Source organism: Oryzias latipes, chromosome 7 (assembly GCF_053564925.1).
Source record: "Oryzias latipes strain Hd-rR chromosome 7, Olatipes_Hd-rR_3.1".
Classification (NCBI taxonomy): domain Eukaryota; kingdom Metazoa; phylum Chordata; class Actinopteri; order Beloniformes; family Adrianichthyidae; genus Oryzias; species Oryzias latipes.
In genome coordinates this window covers 3,864,894-3,879,151 of record NC_136243.1, presented here as the reverse complement: position 1 = coordinate 3,879,151, position 14,258 = coordinate 3,864,894, and the positions used below count along the sequence as shown (strand labels likewise).

Genomic DNA, 14,258 nt, shown 5'->3' with positions numbered 1-14,258 from the left:
CGGAAATACACACCCTGTGTTTCACAAACACACAGATTGTGTTTCACAAATGCACACTAAATGTTTTACAAATGCACAATAAGTGTTTCTCACAAATGTGCACACTGTGTTTCACAAAAAACATTTTAGAAATTCACAATAAATGTATCAGAAATACACAGTAAGTGCTTCACAAACATGATTTTTAGGTACACATGTGATGTGAACTCACAGATCATTCGAATTGCAGAATGTGCATTCAAAATCCCGTTCTCGTTTGTGAATCTCCCCGTGTGTGTGAGAGATTTTTCTGCGGGGAATATTGAGACTCATCTGACGGAGCGGGTCAACTAATGTCACCATTGGCTAGTGAATCTGTCAAGCAAACTCATCGGCAAAGCAGGCGGGTTCGCTTTTAGCCAATCGTATGGCCCCTTACACTTTCTCTACGCTTTCTGCGGGTGGCAAAAGCCCCGCCCATATTTGATTCTGTACCAGTCGGTCGTTAGCGTGTTAGCCTTAGCATGGCTTGTCGGTTTATTGCCTTCGGTTGTCAAAAATTACTGGCTTGTGCAACTTTTCAGTGGACCTGGAAGCAAGGCAACAGTGGTTGAATGCAGTTGACATTGAATCCATCGAACTCTGTACTGGTCATGAGATTTAAAATGAATGTTTCACTCGGGATTGTTTGTACGTTATTCTCTTAGCTTTCATGCTAGCGTCATTGCAACACTCAGACACGGTTTTGATCATATGAAGGTGGAGGAGAAAAATCTTCAACTTCCACAGGTTTTGTGGAGAAACTGGCATCACTTTGCTCCGTACCACGCAGTGGGACTACATTACCTCAAGTTCATCTCACTGTCAATCACAGACGCCCAATATACACCTCCCCTGCTCAGCCCGAAGTCACTTTGCTTGACCTTAATTTTATTTTTTTAATAACTCAAATGTCATTGATTTTATATTGTAACCATATACATATACACCTCTTGGCCAGGTCACCCTTGCAAAAAAGATCCTCATCTCTCTGGGTTTTATAACTGGTTAAATACTACACAACAAAAGATGGTCATAGAACAACAAAGTGCAAACATTCACCCTTTATTGCAGAGTAAAATTCAGTGAAAACATGGACAGATTAAAACATCAAAATTTAAGCAAATGTGGGATCTCTACTGATTTGAATTTTATTTAAACTGGAACTAATTTTCATAACATCCTTACATACAATGAAGTCCCTTGAACAATACAGCAGTATTGATTTGAACTTTGTCTTACTCCCCTCAGTCTCTCTTCTTCTGTATGTAATTATGTCGCCTAAATTAAGTTCTAAACACACTGGACAGTAAAGATGTAATTCCACTCCCAAACGGTCTGAATTAAACAATGGATTGATGTCGTCTTGCAGTTCCAACATTTGTGGACCCAAAAGAGGACTGTCCCATACCAGGACATTGATCCCAGGATGAGGTTCAGTCATGGATCCACTCTCCTCCCATTCAATCTCTGGAACCAGCATACCCTGACAAAAAAAAAAAAGATACTGTTTATGAACAGCACTGTTTTTTTTGTGTTTTAGATTATGTAGGAACAGTGACCGACTAATAATAACTTATATTGTTGCTTGCAGGCAGACCTCATATCTCCATAACTGTTTATAATTTGCAAATAAGTGAACCTTAACAAAGTAGTGACATTAGTACATCTGATGGCTCATAATGCCATGCATTGTGATGCATTTTGAACTTGCAGATGTGCTATTCTTCCTACAAACAAACAATTTAGGGAAATTGTTTGCACCACACAACAATAATCCTTTTCATTCATTTTCGATCAAAATTCACTGTAGTCATTATGATTTCATGATACTCTTCTTGATACTTTCCACTTTAGTCAAACTGCACACAAATCAGTTGTCCAGTACAGTGAGATTAAATAAAGCATTTACCCGGGGATCAGAAACAGGGTTCTGGGTCAAGCCCAACTGCCACAGCTGTTTTGGTTTCATGCTTTGCTCCGTCCTGATTGGATGGCTGTCCCACGCGTCACTAAAGACATCCAAACTGACCTGAATGCGTGGTAGAAAAATGTAATGGCTGCAGAATACGTGATGTGACTGATATTGAGCAAGTCTTGGTCCTCAAGAGAGAGCAGGATGTTGTAGTATAAACCAGTAACACTCACGAAGACATCACACCAGAAGAGCTCAATCCTGTATTTGGAAAAAAGCAAAAAGAAATATTATATTGTCAGATTTATTTTTAATACATCATTCACTTTTATGTATCAGGGCTCCAGACTAACTTTTTTCACTAGGAGCATAGTGGCCCCTAACTGAAAATTTTAGGGGCACAACCAGAAAATTTAGGGGCGCATACCGTAAATCAACATTCTAACCAAATCTACTAATTTCCACTGTATTACAAATAAATACTTTAATAATAGATGCAGAAATTACAATGTGCTGTTTCAAATTCAGTGTCATATTTTATTCTGCACTTTTGAAGATGCAACAAGAAGGTAAACTGACATCACCATCGCTGTCATGACAGTACAACTAAGTAAAAATAGTAAAACAAATACCATACTTTTAGAATAAAAAAAAGTTTTTAGTAACAAGTGATTACCGTAGTAACCTTTCGTAATTTCACAGTTTCAAACAATACTTAAATGTATGTAAATATTAGAGGATGGAAATTCATGTTGGTGACACCAAATAGGTTCAGCCAAGATGCACAATAAGCGTGTTTGAGATCACCCAGATGGACGCAACACTGCACAGATCACCTGGTGTGTGACGTATATTTTTGTTTTTGCTCCAACATCACCTGTCAATCAAAACAAAAATATCACGAGAAAGGGGTGAGAGCAAGACACCAATCAGAGCGAACGCAGCTGGAAATTTAGTATTGAACTGACTAAAAGCTGCCCTACAGACTACAAAACAATGCATTATGGGACATGCGTCCTGATGGGTTTTTTGTAGTTCACTGATCAATTAAAATAATTTAAAATACCAACTGATTAAAAAAAGGCTACATCCATTACAAAACATAAAAATAATTATAAAAGATGTAATATCACAGCTCATACTTAGGGGGAGAGGCATATTAAAACGAAATTGAATGTTAAGGACAACTCCTAATTCCTGGTCTCTTTCAGTCTCGCTGCAGCTTCGATTTCATGCGAGTTTGAGACCCCTGCTGTACACTCTGTCACTGGTACACTAGCTGCAGGTCGGAAGAACGAATCAATAGTTCGCTTGCTCATAGCTCAGACGCACATATCAGGTTGTGATGATATTTGTCTCTGTTTCCTTCCCATGGATGTTTACGCGCGCTCGATTGTCTCTAGACCCCGCCCCTCCACATATTTTAGCCACTTGCAGTGACTTTCCCTATTCTTCTCACACGCATTGGCCGCCTCAGGCATCACTCAATGAAACGCGAGTGTGTGCTCGCGTTTCATTGATGATTTCATCTCTCATTTCATCGATCATTGACGTGCTCCTTTCATGTTTAATGTATAAAAAATACGGAGGGTGGAGGAGGCAAATTTACTGGTAGCACATGTGCGACTGGGTGTAAAATTCAGTCGCACACTCTCAAATTTTGGTCGCAAAATGCGACCAAATGGACGCAGTCTGGAGCCCTGTGTATATATTAAAGCTTCTAAAACTAGGTTCAACTCACCGTTGATTGTGTGTACACTTTTCCTGCAATGAAGCCGTTTGTGTCAGTTGTACGTACTGTGAGCATTAACTCGGCTATGCCCACATTTTCTCCTCCGTGATCTCCTCTCACCCTGACAATAACATGAAAATCATGTCTCAAACACATAATTACAAATGCATCGCCAATACGGTACACATCAGTTTAAAATGTAATGTTCTTATGCATGTTGCCAATAAGTAGAATTTCTAGGTTAAAAAAATTGCAGGAGTGGGTTACATGTATCTCTGGGGAAAAAAATGAGGTGAGAGAGACTGTTAGGGGGGGGGGGGGGGGGATAAAATGTTATTCATGAGGGGAAAGTTTTAGAGTTGCCTTTGTTTTCAGAGGAGTCTACAAAAAGTTATTTTATTTTTGTACAAATAACCAAGTACTTATACTGCCTGATATGTGAATAAAAGATTTCTTTATGAATGACATGAATACCTCAGAGGAAAGCCATAAACGTTCACAGCGTCACTGAAGAAGGCCAAGTGGGTGTCTGCACAGTTGTTCTCTGCTATCTTCTCAGGTACAAGATCTATGGAATACAAGTACAAATACTTTCAACTGACAGATATTTACAGGGGCAAAAATGCTAAATTCCCAATTGACAGGTAAAACAGTAATACAATAGGATGATAAAATATGAAATAGAATAGAATAGAAGGGTATTTAATAATCCCTGAGGAAATTTTTTTAAAATGGCCATCTTAAAAAAACATAAACACACATGCATTACAAATAGAAATATCACAAAATAAAAAGATTGATAAAAAAGGTAAATAATTGGAAAATCAGTGGGTAAAATTAAAAGAAATTACTTGTAAGATGCCCTGCCAGAGAGTTGTATTGCCTGATGGCACGAGGAACAAAAGATTGTCACGCTGTCACGCTTCAGTAATTCCTAGAGAATAAATAAAAACACAACAAACATGGATTAGATCATTTAGCTGTCTGATCTTAAATTACATAATTTTCAAATATATGAAAGGGGAATTTTTTTAAAACACTCTTGCTATGATAACTTGAGCTTGTAGTAAAGAACACCTTTAAAAAAAATCAGAGACGACACTGATCACAGGAAGCCTGTGTGTAATACTTACAGTAACTTCTACTCTAATCACTGTTGACAGCTGATTTCTCCCATCCACCCTTTCTGTGACTACTTATCGACTACAAAACAGCCTAAAAACATAATGTTTGGGATTCTTGTCATTACGTCATTGGAAGTAAAGAGATACAGGGATTTTAGTGGCTGTCACTCTGACACAATCTCACAGGGCTGGTCAGCACAATACGGGTTCTAACGTTAGAAACTTAATGAGGCTGCTTTCATTCAACAGTGGATTCATGTATGTTATATTTAAAAAATGCTGTTTTCATGAATGTCATATGAATTAACTTTGTTGCACAGTCCACCCCGTCTTAAAGTCTGGGTTGTGAAAATGCTGTGTCTAACTTTAACCCGGATCGCGTTTAAATAAAGGCAGCACACGGAACAACTAGCTAGTTAGCATAGCATAGCATCAGTGTTTAAACAAATCCCCGTCTCCAAATCAATACTTTTTATTAAACTTTCTTTGCTGCTGTAAATCCAGCATGTTTTCCCCTTAGTTCTATCTGAATCATTTTAAGAACCTACAGATCATTGGCTATAGACGCTAGCTTGAACCGACACCGGCTTGAACTTCACTCACACTCACAGGCAGACACAACTTGCACAGGCTAAGCAAAACAAAGCTAAGCTAATTTGCGGTGGGGGTTCTCTGCAAACGACTCGGCTGCAGTGTTCATAAAGCATTCACACATGTCACTTGGCTAAGGAGAACGCTTCAACTTAGTATTCAATAACATTACAGGACGTACAACGAGGGAATGATCAAATAAATGCATTACTTACGGGCTGAGACTGATCCCGTTCAGAAGACCTCTCCGCCATGTTTGCCGCCCGCGTCCTTTCAACTGCTGTGCTGAACAGCTCCCTCCCTCGTCACTTTGAAAGTGAGGAGTGTAAGGGGCCATTCGATTGGCTAAAAGCGAACCCGCCTGCTTTCCCGATGAGTTTGATTGACAGATTCACTAGCCAATGGTGAGATTAGTCGACCCGCTCCGTCAGATGAGTCTCAATATTCACCGTAGAAAAATCTCTCACACACACGGGGAGATTCACAAACGAGAACGGGATTTTGAATGCACATTCTGCAATTCGAATGATCTGTGAGTTCACATCACATGTGTACCTAAAAATCATGTTTGTGAAGCACTTACTGTGCATTTCTGATACATTTATTGTGAATTTCTAAAATGTTTTTGTGAAAAACAGTGTGCACATTTGTGAGAAACACTTATTGTGCATTTCTAAAATGTTTTTGTGAAAAACAGTGTGCACATTTGTGAGAAACACTTATTGTGCATTTGTAAAACATTTAGTGTGCATGTGTGAAACACAATCTGTGTGTTTGTGAAACACAGGGTGTGTATTTCCGAATTTATTTTTCACGTTTGCATAAAATGACATTTGTGAATCGGAGCGTGTGCATTTGTAAAACAGATTGTGTGCATTTCTGATTATTGAGACTGAATTAACTCCATAACATTCAGACATTAATTCGATTTTTTTGCTCTAACTATTTGATGCAGTCACAGATTAACTGGATTATCACAAAATTCTTCTTCAGAGTTTTTAATTGTTTGGGTATTTTTTAAAGAATTAAGAAAGATTTCAGCTTCTGTTTCAGAATATTGTGATGAATACAGTTTCTTGTAAAAATGATGAGCAATAGTTGGAGATTATTGTAACATACCTACAATTGATGTCATTGTTTTTAGCTCATGAATTGTGTTTATTTGTCCTTGATGCTTCTCCGTTTTAAAGAAATGTGAGTAGTTTTGCCATAATTGTTTTCTGGATCTAATAATAGCTCCTTCTGCTTTTCTTTTTCCAAGTCTTCCTGTAGTTTGATCATTCCTTGTTTCTGCTCATCTGACAAGCTGTCTGGAGGTTTTGGCAATAGTACTGAGATGCCTGTGATTAGATCATACTTTTGTTGCTCTCTTAGTTTGGCTAAGTTGCCACCAAATGTTGTTAAAAACGTGGCTGATTTGTATTAGAACAACTCCCAGTTAATGGAGAAAGAGTTCTCCAATTTGGCTTTAGTAAAGAATTTTGACAGAAGATTGGTTATTTTTGTTTTTGCACAAAGTGTTATTTAAAGTTATTTAATTTTCAATAAGGAGATTTACTGACATTTTGTGAGGGACATAAAACAAAATCTATAGGAACAGCTTGATGGTCACTTAGTGGACGCGGTAAGAGGATCACTGAAATATCATTATCCTGTAAATCACTGTAATCACTGCTGGCGAAATTAGGTATTGGCCAAAACCGTTTTTAAACACAAACTGACAGTTTAAGTAGTTCTAACAGTGATGTTACTGATTATTTCCAAGATCAAAATGAAATTAAATGGGGGGTAACTGTTTTAATGAATTTTTAACATCACAAAGTGCCACATTAGTATGAGCAAGGTAGGACTGGGAGGTCAGGAGAGGAGTGATTTGGGGCATACCTGTGGAGATGTCCATTACAGAACTCAAAGCTAACCTACGAGGGGCAGAAATAAGAGAAGCAAGGAGATTAACTGTTTTTCGGGATGTTGTGAGAAGGGACTCTGAGAGTATATCGTTGGAATTTATGGGAAAGAGCCTGCCGGACAGAGTGTCCCTGGAATACATGTCATACACTGTGAGGGAATACATTCCTAAACCCGTTAGATGTTTTCACACAAGAAGAATGTATTGGCATTGAAATTTATATTGGTCTGGAGAGATTGTATGTTATTAATTACTATAATCCATGCAAAAAGTTACATCTCAGTCTTCTTAAATCAATTATTCATCTGGACAATGGGCGTGTCATTGTTTGTGGGGATTTGTGGGGATTTTAATGCACATAGTACATTGTGGGGTGGGAAGGTGACAGATGCTAATGGTGAGGTATTGGAGGATTTGATGCATGAATTACACTCGGTGTGTCTCAATGATGGGAGAGGAACAAGAATAGATGTTCGAACAGGGAATATGTCAGCACTAGATCTCACTTTTGTCTCAAACGTCTTGGCAGGGTGTTGTGAGTGGGATGTACACAACAGCAGAATAGGGAGTGACCATTATCCTGTTTTCTCTAGGGTTGGTGGAGATAGGGAACCATCAAGTAATGGAAAGGAAGGAAGATGGCTTTTCATAAAGCAAAATGGGATGAATTTACTTATATGTGTGAGGAATATTCAAAGATTAGTATGGAGAGTACTGCTGAAGAAATGGAACAGAAAAATAGAAATGTAATAATTTCAGCGAAGGTAAAGACAATTCCAAGAAGTAAAGCAACTATGGTGAGGAGAAATATTCCATGGTGGACTGAAGACTGCAAGATAGCAGTTAAGAATAGGAATAAGGGATTGAAACTCTTAAAACAGACTCACACATATGAGAATCTGTTGAATTATAAGAGACTTTGTGCACAGGCGAGGAGGATTATTAAAAAAGAGAAAAGGGAGTACTGGAGGGGTTGTTGTGAGACAATTGGTCGAACAACTCCGGTTAGTACGGTTTGGGGAATGATTAGGAAAATGAAGGGTATAAGGAGGGAGTTACAATATCCAGTATTAAAAAGGGGTGATGACCGGGCGATATCGGATACGGATAAAGCTGAAATGTTGGCTAAAACCTTTGTGAGAAGTCAAAGTAATGAGAATTTGTCGGGCTTTAAGAAAAGGAGGAGAGATGAAATTAGGGAACGGCACTACAAGGAATTTGATGGTAACACTTATTTGACAGCTATGGAGGCTCCGTTTACATACTTTGAGTTGGATTTAGCACTACATAAATCTAGAATTACATCACCAGGTAGGGATGGTATAAGTTATGTTATGTTAAAGCATTTAGATAGGAAAATGAAGTTGAAATTATTGGACATTATAATAGAATCTGGTGTGAAGGTAAATTGCAGACAATTTGGAAAGAGGCTGTAGTTATTCCTATATTAAAACCTGGAAAAGATCCGAGCAGCCCAGAAAATTACAGGCCCATAGCACTCACATCACATGTTGGAAAATTAATGGAAAGAATGATAAATGAGAGATTGTATTTTTACCTGGAAAGTAAAAAAATGTTGTCCCAATATCAGAATGGTTTTAGGAAAGGTCGAGGGACAATGGATCCTGTAATCTGCCTAGAAACAGATATTAAGAAAGCCCAAGTAGATAAAGAATATTTGGTGGCAGTATTTTTTGATATAGAAAAGGCTTATGATATGGTCTGGAAAGAGGGTTTATTGATAAGATTAGGTAGGTTAGGACTTCATTTAAGAAGTTATTATTGGATTAAGGTTTTTTTTTAATCTGATAGATATGTTCAAGTTAGGATAGGAAAGTCTTTTTCTAATAGATACTTAGTGGATAATGGAACCCCACAAGGAAGTGTGATTAGCCCTGTTCTGTTTTCAATTATGATTAATGATATCTTTAATTCCATCGGATGTGAATTTGGGCAAGCATTGTTTGCAGATGACGAAGCCTTGTGGAAGAGGGGGCGGAATATTCGTTATGTGGAGAGAAAGATACAAGATGCTATTACGGAGGTGGAAAACTGGTCATATGATTGGGGATTCAAATTTTCAGCGGCTAAAACATATGCATGGTTTTTACTAGAAAACATGAAACTGTTTTGAACTTAAAATTATATGGAGAAGTAATGGAGCAAGTGCATAGTTTTAGGTATCTGGGAGTTATATTTGATACAAAGTTGAAATGGAGAGAGAGAATATTGATAGTATAGTAGGGAGATGTAAGCAAGTCATAAATATAATGAGATGCTTGAAAGGTACTGGGTGGGGAGCTAGTGCACAGGCTTTAAAACAAATGTATATTACAATGATTAGGTCAGTCACAGATTATGGAATCATTGTTTACAATACAGCGTGCAAAACCCATAAAATTGAGGTCATCCAAAATTAGGCATTGAGAATAAGTACTGGGGCTATGAGGTCAACTCCTGCTGTGTCATTACAAGTTGAAATGGGGGAGCTACCATTGAATCTCAGAATTAAACAACTGATACTTAATTATTTGGTGAAAATACAGGGGTGTGTAGATATAGAACACATGGTTAGGAGAGCAATTGCTCCTTGTTGGGAAAGTGGTAGTTGGACAAACGAAAGTGTTGCTTGGAAATTAGATAGATTAGCGAGAGAAAAAAACATTCATGGTAAAACCTTAGTTAAGACGTTTTTGTACCCGGCCACTCCTTTCTGGGTTTTTCCAACCATACAAGTGGATTTGTATCTCCACAGGAAGATGGAGCAGAGGGAAGGGACACTGGGATGAAATAACAGCAGACAGGTTAGACACAGTTCATGCTTCATTTATTCCCATATATACAGACAGATCTAAAGATCCAGACACAATGAGAACTGGTTTTTCTTTCTGTATCCCTACATTGGGAAAATATGTCGGAATTAAGACGTCAAAGAATCTTTCAGTTTTTGCAGTTGAAATGTTGGCAATATCATATAGTTTACACTGGTTAGAACAGAATAGAATTGGAGATGGTATAATTTGTTTAGACTCATTAACAGCTTTGATGTCTCTGAAGTCTTATTCTTCTGATAGCAGACCAGATCTATTGTTTGAAATTTATGAGAGTTTCTACAGGTTAGTAAAATTGAAAATAAGCATCAGATTTATGTGGGTACCAGCACATAGGGGGTACCATAAGGATTTCAAAATTTCCTTTGGATATCCCCGACAAGGATATATTGGATTCGTCAGTCCATCCATCCATCCATCCATCTTCCTCCGCTAATCCAGGGTCGGGTAGCTGGGACAGCAGTCCAAAAAAATATGCCGACTTCCCTGGCCCCGGCCACTTCCTCCAGCTCCTCTGGAGGAAGTTTCTGCACCAGCAGCAGAAAAAGTCCTCTTCCTCTTTCTGCTCAGCTTTTCTCCACATGGCACTGAATCATGGAAGAATTTCAGCAGCATGATGCTGGAAAGTCTTCATCCCACTTTTCAGGAGATGATCTTCCAGTCCTTCTCTGCTGCAGCCCTTCAAGCCAGAGACTTTCAGCTCCAACAGATCAAAGCAGAGAGAAGAAGGAAGTGATGAGGAAGAGTCAGCAGCAAATGTTGGACACTGATCCCTGATCCATGACTTCAGCTCTGAATGAAGAGTCAGAAGCTGCTGGAAGCTTTGTTGGATGATGTGATGATGTTTGTGGATGAAAAGATGAGGATGTTTGTGGAGGATGTGTCTGTCAGAGCAGCATCCAGCTGCAGCATGACTCATGACTGTCTGCTCACAAACATCTGCCGCTGGACTCTCAGCTGCATCTGCTGAAACACAGCAGGACTCAGAGTGCATTTGAGCGTGCACGGCTGCTTCTTCTGCACGCGCTTTAAAGGAGTCTGTTGGTGCAAAGACACAAACAGGAGCTGATGGCTGCAAGCAGAACTTTGTGGAGCACAAATGTCAGCAGACAGCTTTGGAACAAGCAGCTCCAGGAAGAAAAGAAGAAGTTCTTCTGCTGATCTTAGAAGAGAAAGAACAGCTGCAGGAAGATGCTGCTGCATTTCAGAATCTGGAAATTTCTCCTCACTGTGGGTCAACACAACTTTGTCATCATATTGATCTGAACACAACTGAAACATGGAGCCTGACCTCAGAGTCTGCAATCCCAGAGGCAGAGGAGATGTCCGCTTCAGCCAGCCCATTGACCCAGGGAGAAGTTGTGAAGAGCTGCAGGATGGAGGTGTATGACGTCTGATGTCCAGACAAAAAGCAGATGTTGGCAAACAGAAGCCTGAGGAGAAAATCGCTTCTGGTGGAGTTTGGGAGATGGCCACTGGTTCAAGAACACAGTTGATGAAAGAAGCTCAGCTGCACAGCTGGACATCTTCATCCGGGGACTGGACTCCAGTTTTCACCTTGTAGCATTGCCAGAAAGGTATCCAGTGGAGAACATTTCAACTACATTTCAACTGAACTACAGATATGAAGAAAGTCCACATCGAAGAAACTATTGGTCTAACACAAACACAAACTGCTTCTTGGTTTATATCAATACTGTTTAGAATTCTATGTTGGATTCTGGGAATTCTGGAGGAAGTGGGTGGAGTCACCAGCAAGGGAAAAAAAGTAGAAATGTTTGGCGCGTCTGCAGCTGTGAGAGGAGGAAATAAGGAAAAAAAGGCTGGGGAAGGCTACGAGGGAAGCCCCAGGAAGAAGGACAAAAAGATGACCTACCCAGGAAAACCGAATGAAGGTGGAAACTGCAAGAAACGCATCTGAATTAGATTTTTCATTTTTTTCTGTTGGACTTCCATTTCCTGGTGCATTTCTATTTTTGGACATTGGAGTTTCTGTTTGAACACTGGAAGAGGAACCAAAGAGCCTAAAGAGACTGAAATGACTAAGAGGACTTTGGAAAAGATGTGTTTCTATGTTTGACTTTAGTTTGTGTTGATTAAACAGGTAAATGAGTAAAACTCTCATTTGTGTAAAGAGCGTCATTCATGTAGCTGGTTCCATATGGAGGCCCGTGTGGGGATCTGATTTCTATCAATATAGAACTATTTCCTTATTTTTCTACAAGGCACAGCCCACAATCAGCTTGGAGGACTTGGAGGACCCTTAAGTGGTGGTCAAACATCAAAGGGCGGCCTTGCACACAGGTACCTGGAGACAGCAGCACCATCAGTGCCTTGTGAGACATGATTGTCCCTCTCTGGACATGTGGTTCAGGAAAAGAGAGCTTCTCTCTCCTCTGAACAGATCAGGAGGCTTGTGTGTTTGAGGAAGTGGCTCAGTGCAAAGAGACCGGAAATCTGGGGGCAGCCATCCATTTGTTCCTGCAGTTCAGCAGAAAGCTAGTGCAGAACATGAAAGTCTTCTTTTACTTCCATTCTTGATGCTCTACACAGACAATTGTTCTTTCGTGTGGATCTGGACTTCATCTTTGGAGAATGCTGAAAACCTTTCTTTAGATCACCTTGGATTTCCTCCACTGCTGGATTCAACACAGTTGTGTCTTTAGTTGAATGGAAACGTCTAACAGTCAGTCAGTGAACTTTCAATGACACTTCTTTTTGGTTCATATCCATCAGTTGTTTGCAGCTTTTCATGCGACTTTTTCATTGTGTTCATGAAGTGTTGAACTCTATTCTAAATGTCCTTTTGTTGTCTTTGGGCCTGAGTTGAACTTTTCATGTTTGAGCATTTTTATAGTATCCAGAAAACTGAGATTCAGAAAAAATGAATAAGTTGACCTGAAATGTGAGCTCTTTGGTTGGACTGAACCAGCCCCCATGTGGAGGAGGGGGCAGAGCAGAAGACTCTGTCCAGGATCAGAACCAACATGACCAATGCCCCCCCCCCCCCCCCCCCCCCCCCCATGAGGCCTTCACTGAGAGGAGTAGCATGTTCATCAGCAGAATACTGTCCCAACGCTGCTCCACAGACAGACTGAGAAAGCCTCCCTGATTTTAGATAGTCCAACAAAAATGTCATCTGCAGCTGCTGGTTCTGTTCAATGCTTGTTCAATGAAAACTGCTGGATTTTGGTTCTGACATGTTTTTTGAGGGATATTTGTTAGGATTTATTCTGGTTTGAACACTTTTAAAACTGTTTTCTCTCAATGACTGATGCGTTTTTTTGTTTAGCTGTAAATTAAATACATATAATTTCTTGTTTTTAATGACTAAGTGACAGTTTTTCATTTCTAGTGGTAAATGGATCTCCAGTCATTTCTGGTTTTCACTGACTGAATGATGCACTGACCAAAGAACACTTTGTGTGTTTTTGTTGTACTAGTGACATTCAAAGGAAGTGTCTGTTCTAGGTTCAATATTTGAGCAATGTTGTGTGTTTCAGTTGGTTCCGATCTTATTTAGGTGGAAGGAGTTTTTCTGTCCAGGTTGGACAGTACTCTTCTCCAGAAGCTCCACTCAAGCATGGTGTACCCCAGGGCTCAGTTTTAGGCCCTCTTTTATTCTCTGGGGTCCATTTTTAGGAAATATAATGTTTTCTTTCACTGTTATGCCGATGACATCCAGATCTATGTTCCCTTAAAATCTGGAGGAGCTGAGGGTCTTGGCAATTTACAGAAGTGCTTAGCAGACATCAAATCCTGGATGGAGCTTAACTTCCTCTGTCTGAACAAAAGCAAGAACGAGGTGTTTGTTTTTGGAAAGACTGACTTGCTGACAGGCTGCTGTAGTGCTGTTTGCCCCCTGGACCCCTCAGATTCTCCTTTTATTAGCAATCTTGGGGTAAACCTTGACAGGCATTTTAAATTTGACAGGCAGGTCAAATAGGCAGGATAAATAGATTTATTGATTGATTGTTTCACATTTCACAGAATGTTGAAAATGTGGTTTTAAAAAAGTGTTCCCTTTAGAATGTGTTGGTTTTGGCTCCATCCAACAAGTCAGACACACTGAACACAGTGAGACCAATAAGTGGAAAACAGTAAATGAGAAGTGTCTATGTCCACATCTCTATTACCT

At 39.5% G+C, this 14,258-nt stretch overlaps 1 long non-coding RNA gene across 2 annotated transcripts; it reads right to left on the bottom strand.

Annotated features, from left to right (window-relative positions):
- Positions 1-1,356: 1,356 nt before the first annotated feature.
- LOC144993890 (uncharacterized) lies at positions 1,357-5,732 on the bottom strand. 2 transcript variants are annotated; one of them, XR_013657170.1, is made up of 7 exons: positions 5,596-5,732; positions 4,517-4,599; positions 4,140-4,233; positions 3,675-3,786; positions 2,167-2,194; positions 1,931-2,050; positions 1,357-1,504 (listed from the first exon to the last, which is right to left on the bottom strand). It is a non-coding gene; the product is annotated as an uncharacterized LOC144993890 (long non-coding RNA). The 2 variants fall into 2 exon arrangements; XR_013657169.1 differs by having other exon boundaries at positions 1,931-2,030.
- Between the last annotated feature and the right edge of the window lie 8,526 nt (positions 5,733-14,258).